The following is an 8,772-nucleotide window of genomic DNA, read 5'->3' as shown; positions in this document are numbered from 1 at the left end:
CAGTGCCATCGGACAAGGATCCAAGACCAAAGACCACCTTGGTACCTGCTACCACTGTGGCACTGAAGGCCAATGCCACCTCCTCACCAAGGCCAGGGAGATCTGATCACTGGGCAGACATGATTTCTGATACTGATCTCCCTCTTTCCACAAGGAGAAGCTTCAGCCCTTCCCAGGAACTAAGCTTGCTCATAGGGCAGGGTCAAGTGATTCCAGCTCTGCTTCCAGCTCAGTACTGAAGAAATATGACACCCTCAGTGCCTACAGCTGCCATTGGGCAGTTGCCCTCATTGACATCAGCACTGGCTGATCGAATGTTGCTATGTCTCTGGCACTGCCTTAGGCATCAGTGGTGTCACACTCAGCATCGGTACGCTTCTTAGACGTTTGCCTCGAAGTTCAGCACCACCGCTCTTCTCCAGCACCCCACTCTAGTTTCTGGTAGAGAACTTTCTTCTCCGTTCACACAGATCAGGGAGGCCTCTCCAAACTAGGGACACTCACTGTAGAGCCCCAGGTTGTCCACCTCAGTGGCAGTGGCTCAGCCTTATAACCAGCCTTGTCCCTACAACAGCCCATCTTGGCCCTGTTGGACATACTGGGGACTTCCATCCATGAGCTGAATTCCTTCCGATCAATCACAAAAATGCAGCCAGTTGCACTCTCCTCCTGCATCCTTTGCCAGACCCCCAACGGCAAACATGGAAGAGCAAAGACAATCTGCAGACAAAGAAAAAGCATTTCTTGAGCCTCCATCATCTCCCAAAAATCCATCATTCTTCTTCGAGTGCTTGCTCATATCAATTCCAATAGGTGTGCGCGCGCTGCGTGCACGATCGTCGGAGAAATTTCTACCCTAGCAACACCCGGTGGGTCGGCTGTGGAGCCCCCTGGAGTGGCGCCTTCATGGCGCTGGATATATACCCCAACCGACCCAGCGCCCCCTCAGTTCCTTCTTACCGCCCTGACGGTCGTTGGAACTGTGGAGCGCGGCATAGCTGTTCTCCACTCTCCCTAGCTTATCCTGTTAATTCTGTAGATAGTTGTAGTTGTAGTTGTTGTATAGTGTTAGATAGTTATTCATCTTTGTTTTAAATAGTTGTAAATAGTTAGCGGGGGTTAAGGGGGTTGTTCTCCCCTCTTTTCCCCCTGGCGCATAGCCGGGCTCATGCCCAAGGCTCCTGGCTTTAAGCCGTGCACGTCCTGCGCTAAGCCTATGCCTACGAGTGATCCGCACGACTCGTGTCTGAAGTGTCTGGGAGAGTCCCATCAGACAGATAAGTGCAAGATCTCTAAAGCCTTCAGACCGAGAACCAAAAAGGAGCGGGACTTTAGGCTTAGGCAGCTCCTCATGGAGGCGGCACTTAGCCCGGATCCTCCCTCGGCGCGCCCAGCCCCGGCACCGAGCGCCTCGGTGCGCAGCGCCCCTGCGGCACCGACCGGTACTGCGCCGCGGGCAGAATCGGACAAGGCCTCACGGCACCGGCCTCCTTCCGCACCGCGACCACCACAGGGGCCTCGGCGCCGTTCCCTGTCTCCGGGACACAAGAAATCCCGCAAGGCGCAGGAGATGGCTGTCCTGCAGATGCCGGCTCCCCCGGTGCCGGGGGTAGAGCCGCGTCCACCTTTAGAGCGCCAGAAGCAAGTGCCTGCTACACCATTGACTCCGGCACTGCGGCCGTTGAGTCCGGTGCGGACTGGATCACCACCTCGGTCGGCGGTTGAGCCTTGTCTCCCTTTCACTCCAGAGACCTTCGCTACGGCGAGAGACCTTATCGCTCTCACGGAGCCGGTGCCGTCTCACCCACCGGCACCGGCGGCTCCTCGTGTAGTGCAATCCAGGGGCAAGCCTGCCCTGGTACGCCCGCCGTCTCCGGACGTGGACTCACGGCACCGCTCCAGGTCTCGGAGCAGGTCCCGACGCCGCTCGCAGTCCTGGCGCCGACTATAGAATCATAGAATCATAGAATATCAGGGTTGGAAGGGACCTCAGGAGGTCATCTAGTCCAACCCCCTGCTCAAAGCAGGACCAATTCCCAACTAAATCATCCCAGCCAGGGCTTTGTCAAGCCGGGCCTTAAAAACCTCCAAGGAAGGAGACTCCACCACCTCCCTAGGTAACGCATTCCAGTGCTTCACCACCCTCCTAGTGAAATAGTGTTTCCTAATATCCAACCTAGACCTCCCCCACTGCAACTTGAGACCATTGCTCCTTGTTCTGTCATCTGCCACCATTGAGAACAGCCGAGTTCCATCCTCTTTGGAACCCCCCTTCAGGTAGTTGAAGGCTGCTATCAAATCCCCCCTCATTCTTCTCTTCTGGAGACTAAACAATCCCAGTTCCCTCAGCCTCTCCTCATAAGTCATGCGCTCCAGACCCCTTATCATTTTTGTTGCCTGCCGCTGGACTCTTTCCAATTTTTCCACATCCTTCTTGTAGTGTGGGGCCCAAAACTGGACACAGTACTCCAGATGAGGCGTCACCAATGTCGAATAAAGGGGAACGATCACGTCCCTCGATCTGCTGGCAGTGCCCCTACTTATACAGCCCAAAATGCCGTTAGCCTTCTTGGCAACAAGAGCACACTGTTGACTCATATCCAGCTTCTCGTCCACTGTGACCCCTAGGTCCTTTTCTGCAGAACTGCTACCTAGCCATTCGGTCCCTAGTCTGTAGCTGTGCATGGGATTCTTCCGTCCTAAGTGCAGGACTCTGCACTTGTCCTTGTTGAACCTCATCAGGTTTCTTTTGGCCCAATCCTCTAATTTGTCTAGGTCCCTCTGTATCCGATCCCTACCCTCTAGTGTATCTACCACGCCTCCTAGTTTAGTGTCATCGGCAAACTTGCTGAGAGTGCAGTCCACACCATCCTCCAGATCATTAATAAAGATATTAAACAAAACCGGCCCCAGGACCGACCCTTGGGGCACTCCACTTGAAACTGGCTGCCAACTAGACATGGAGCCATTGATCACTACCCGTTGAGCCCAACGATCTAGCCAGCTTTCTATCCACCTTACAGTCCATTCATCCAGCCCATACTTCTTCAACTTGGCAGCAAGAATACTGTGGGAGACCGTATCAAAAGCTTTGCTAAAGTCAAGGAATAACACACCCACTGCTTTCCCCTCATCCACAGAGCCAGTTATCTCATCATAGAAGGCAATTAGGTTAGTCAGGCATGACTTCCCCTTGGTGAATCCATGCTGACTGTTCCTGATCACTTTCCTCTCCTCTAAGTGTTTCATAATTGATTCCTTGAGGACCTGCTCCATGATTTTTCCAGGGACTGAGGTGAGGCTGACTGGCCTGTAGTTCCCCGGATCCTCCTCCTTCCCTTTTTTAAAGATGGGCACTACATTAGCCTTTTTCCAGTCATCCGGGACCTCCCCCGATCGCCATAAGTTTTCAAAAATAATGGCTAATGGCTCTGCAATCTCATCCGCCAACTCCTTTAGCACCCTCGGATGCAGCGCATCTGGCCCCATGGACTTGTGCACGTCCAGTTTTTCTAAATAGTCCCGAACCACTTCTTTCTCCACAGAGGGCTGGTCACCTTCTCCCCATATTGTGCTGCCTAGTGTAGCGGTCTGGGAGCTGACCTTGTTTGTGAAGACAGAGGCAAAAAAAGCATTGAGTACATTAGCTTTTTTCACATCCTCGGACACTAGGTTGCCTCCCTCATTCAGTAAGGGGCCCACACTTTCCTTGACTTTCTTCTTGTTGCTAACATACCTGAAGAAACCCTTCTTGTTACTCTTAACATCTCTTGCTAGCTGCAACTCCAAGTGTGATTTGGCCTTCCTGATTTCACTCCTGCATGCCTGAGCAATATTTTTATACTCCTCCCTGGTCATTTGTACAATCTTCCACTTCTTGTAAGCTTCTTTTTTGCGTTTAAGATTAGCAAGGATTTCACTGTTTAGCCAAACTGGTCGCCTGTCATATTTACTATTCTTTCTACACTTCGGGATGGTTTGTTCCTGCAACCGCAATAAGGATTCTTTAAAATACAGCCAGCTCTCCTGGACCCCTTTGCCCTTCATGTTATTCTCCCAGGGGATCCTGCCCATCTGTTCCCTGAGGGAGTCAAAGTCTGCTTTTCTGAAGTCCAGGGTCCGTATTCTGCTGCTCTCCTTTCTTCCTTGTGTCAGGATCCTGAACTCGACCATCTCATGGTCACTGCCTCCCAGGTTCCCATCCACTTTTGCTTCCCCTACTAATTCTTCCCTGTTTGTGAGCAGCAGGTCAAGAAAAGCTCTGCCCCTAGTTGGTTCCTCCAGCACTTGCACCAGGAAATTGTCCCCTACACTTTCCAAAAACTTCCTGGATTGTCTGTACACCAGTCGTACTCGCGGCCAAGATCCTCTTCACGGCACCGGTCTACGTCTCGGCACTGTCACGATCATCGGTACCGATCGGACTCAAGACGTAGTTCTCGGCACCGGTACGAGCGCCGCTCCAGTTCGAGGGGCCGCTCCCGTTACCACGTCTACTCGCGGTCGTCGTCTTCTAGGTCCAGATCCGGATCTCGGCACCGACATGGCCATCGGCACCGATCCCGATCCCGGTACCGCTCACCGGCACCGCGCAGGGACCGATCGCCTACGGACCGGCACCGATCGGCACCGTATAGTACCGAGCCGATTCCGACGCGTTCGGCACCGCCGTGGGCCTCGAGATCAGCGTCTCGCTCCTCCGACGGGGCCTCGAGATCGGCATACCCTCCTCAGGGTCAGGCTGCTGCGGCTGACTTGGGCCACTGGCAGGAGGCGGCGGAGGACCCGGCGCAGTGACCTACGCATTGGTCGTTCTGGACTCCATGGGCGTATCACCAGGCGCAAGGGGCTCCACCATCAGCCTCTCGCTCGGCACGCTCTGAGCCCAGAGTCCCGGAGGCCACCATCTCCCGTCCTCCCCCAGGGGGCATGGAGGCTCCCGTGCCTACACCACCTCAGGCCCTGGACCCAGGGGCAGGCGATGCTCCGCTTCAGGGACCCTTAGAACAGGACCCTCCATTAGACCCCTTGCCCCCTGAGGCATCCTCCTCATCTTCCCTAGATGAGGCGGTGGCGGGCTCTACAGCCTCGGGCCCGCCCCCGATAGATCTTCGTGCACACCAGGACCTATTACGTAGGGTGGCGCGTAATATGGATCTCCAGGCGGAGGAGATAGTAGAGGTGCAGGACCCGGTGGTGAGCATCCTCTCGGCTGATGCCCCATCCAGGGTGGCATTACCTCTGATTCGGACGATTCAGGCTAATGCCACTACAATATGGCAAACTCCTGCCTCTATTCCACCCACAGCCAGAGGGGTGGAAAGGAAGTACTTCGTCCCTTCCAAGGACTATGAGTACTTATATACTCATCCCCCACCGTGTTCACTAGTGGTGTCATCGGTGAACGCAAGAGAGCGTCACGGCCAGCAGGCTGCAGCGCCCAAATCGAAGGACGCTAAGCGCTTCGATTTGTTCGGGCGTAAGGTATACTCGGCGGGAGGGCTGCAGCTCAGAGCGGCAAACCAGCAGGCGCTCTTGAGCCGCTACAACTTTAACTCATGGAACTCTATGGGGAAATTCAAAGAGTTGGTTCCCCAGGACTCAAGGGAAGAGTTCGGGGCCTTAGTGGAGGAGGGTAAGAAGGTGGCGAGGACCTCCTTACAAGCCTCATTGGACATAGCGGACTCGGCCGCCAGGACGCTGGCCTCAGGTATCGCCATGCGGCGAGTCTCCTGGCTCCAGGTCTCGGGCTTGCCGCCGGAACTGCGGCAGACTCTGCAGGATTTACCCTTTGAGGGCCAGGGGCTGTTCTCGGAGAAGACGGACTCTCGGCTGCAGAGCCTCAAGGACTCGAGAACGATCATGCGCTCCCTGGGGATGCATGTCCCAGGGCCCCAGCGCAGACCCTTTAGGCCCCAGCCTCAAAGGTTCTACCCTCCCCCGCCTCGTCCGAGACAGGACTTCGCCAGAAGGCGGGGTCGAGGTGGTAGGCGAAGGTCGACCGGCCCTCAACCCGGTCAGACCCAGGGCCCGCCTAGGCCACCTTCAGGCCCTAGGCAAAACTTTTGAAGGTGCGGTCGAGGACGGCGCCCCAGCCACTACCCAGGATCCATCTCCCTCTTTTCGGGATCGCCTCGCCCGTTTCCACCGTGCTTGGTCCCTCATAACATCAGACTGCTGGGTCCTTCGCACGGTGGAGAGGGGTTACGCTATCCAATTTTCTTCGTTCCCCCCCTCCCCATCCCTCTTCAGGGACCCTTCTCACGAGCATCTCCTTATACAGGAGGTTTTTGGCCTCCTATCTATGGGAGCCATAGAGGAGGTACCACCAGAGTTAAGGGGCAGGGGGTTTTATTCCCGCTACTTCCTGATCCCCAAGTCAAAAGGGGGTCTGCGACCCATTTTAGACTTACGCGGACTCAACAAATTCATAGTAAAGTTGAAGTTCCGCATGGTCTCCTTGGGGACCATTATCCCTTCCCTGGATCCTGGAGACTGGTTCGCTGCCCTCGACATGAAGGACGCATATTTTCACATAGCGATCTATCCCCCTCACAGGCGCTTCCTTCGCTTTGTGGTAAACAAGGTGCACTACCAATTTGCAGTCCTTCCCTTCAGCTTGTCCGCGGCTCCGAGAGTGTTCACAAAATGTATGGCTGTCGTGGCAGCATACCTTCGTCGACAAGGGATACAGGTGTTCCCGTATTTAGACGACTGGCTGGTACGCGGCCGCGCCAGAGAGCAAGTTCAAGCTCATGTCCACATAATAGTACAAACATTCCATGAGTTAGGCATTCTACTCAACAAAGAGAAGTCCACTCTACAGCCAACCCAGAGGATAGAATTTATTGGGGCAATCCTAGACTCCAGACTTGCCCGAGCTATTCTACCAGACAATCGCTTTCATACCGTCACAAGCATCATTCGAGGGCTCAGGGCCTTTCAGATTACCACAATAAGGACGTGCCTTGCCCTATTGGGTCACATGGCCTCTTGCACTTATGTAACCAGGCACGCCAGACTTCGACTTCGCCCACTGCAGGCCTGGATATCGACAATGTACCGCCCTCATCAACACAGCCTAAACATGGTGGTCACGATCCCGACCTCAGTCCTGGCCTCTCTCACGTGGTGGCAGGACCGCAAGGCGGTTTGCGCAGGAGTGCCGTTCCACGCCCCTCAACCCTCCCTGCACCTGGTCACGGACGCCTCATCTCTAGGTTGGGGCGCTCACCTTGGAGAGCACCATACCCAGGGAATGTGGACCGCACCCCAACTAGCCCTGCACATCAATGTTTGAGAGCTGATGGCGGTACGCCTGGCCTGTCAGGCATTTCTCAGTCTCCTACAGGGCCGTTGCGTGTTAGTCCTCACCGACAACACCACGGCCATGTTTTACATCAACAAGCAAGGAGGAGCCCGGTCGTCGCTTCTATGCCAAGAGGCCATTCGCCTGTGGGAATTCTGCATCGCCCACTCGATACATCTCACGGCATCGTTCCTTCCTGGAGTCAAGAACACGCTAGCGGACCGTCTCAGCGGGTCCTTCCAGACACACGAGTGGTCGATTCACCCGGACATCATCTATTCCGTCTTCCAGAGGTGGGGATTTCCCCAGGTCGACCTGTTCGCATCTCGAGCCAACAGGAAGTGCCACGCGTTCTGCTCCCTACAAGGGCGATCTCTGGGCTCCCTGTCGGACGCGTTCCTTCTAACCTGGAAGGACCACCTGTTCTACGCTTTCCCTCCATTTCCACTGGTCCACAGGGTACTGCTCAAGCTACGCAGAGACCAGGCACGGGTGATTCTAGTCGCTCCAGCTTGGCCAAGGCAGCACTGGTACACCACGCTTCTGGAGCTATCGGTTCAAACACCGATCACGCTTCCCTTGTGCCCAGATCTCATCTCTCAGGACCACGACCGACTATGTCACCCCGACCTGCAATCGCTCCACCTCACAGCGTGGATGCTCCATGGCTGAATCGGACAGAGCGGCAATGCTCGCATTCCGTCCAACAGATTCTGCTGGGAAGTAGAAAGCCCTCTACACGGACCACTTACTTAGCCAAGTGGCAACGGTTCTCCTGTTGGTGCGAGCAGCGGGCCACGCCCCCCTTGCAGGCGTCAATTCCACTTATACTTGAATATCTCCTATCCCTAAAACAGCAGGGCTTGGCGATATCTTCAGTCAGGGTTCACCTGGCCGCTATTTCGGCGTTCCACCCAGGAGAACTCGCTTCCTCGGTCTTCTCTAACCCGATGGTCGTTAGATTCCTCAAGGGCTTAGACCGACTGTACCCACAGCAACGCCAGCCCGTTCCGACGTGGGATCTCAACCTGGTTCTCTCAAAGCTCACAGGGCCTCCGTTCAAGCCATTGGCTACCTGTTCACTCCTGTACCTATCCTGGAAGACAGCCTTCCTTGTAGCCATCACTTCAGCAAGGCGCGTTTCTGAACTCAGGGCGCTTACGTCTGAGCCTCCATACACTGTTTTCCATAAGGACAAGGTGCAGCTTCGCCCCCACCCTGCCTTCCTTCCCAAGGTAGTTTCACCTTTTCACGTGAACCAGGATATATTTCTCCCGGTCTTCCATCCTAAGCCACACGCTACCCGTCAAGACCAGCGTATGCATTCCTTGGACGTACGCAGGGCCCTGGCTTTCTATATTGACCGTACAAAGCCGTTTAGGAAGACGACACAACTCTTCGTTGCAGTGGCCGACCGGATGAAAGGCTCACCGGTCTCCTCACAGTGCCTGTCCTCTTGGATC

This window comes from Emys orbicularis, chromosome 18 (assembly GCF_028017835.1).
Source record: "Emys orbicularis isolate rEmyOrb1 chromosome 18, rEmyOrb1.hap1, whole genome shotgun sequence".
Taxonomy (NCBI): domain Eukaryota; kingdom Metazoa; phylum Chordata; order Testudines; family Emydidae; genus Emys; species Emys orbicularis.
Note: the sequence above shows the minus strand (reverse complement) of the source record.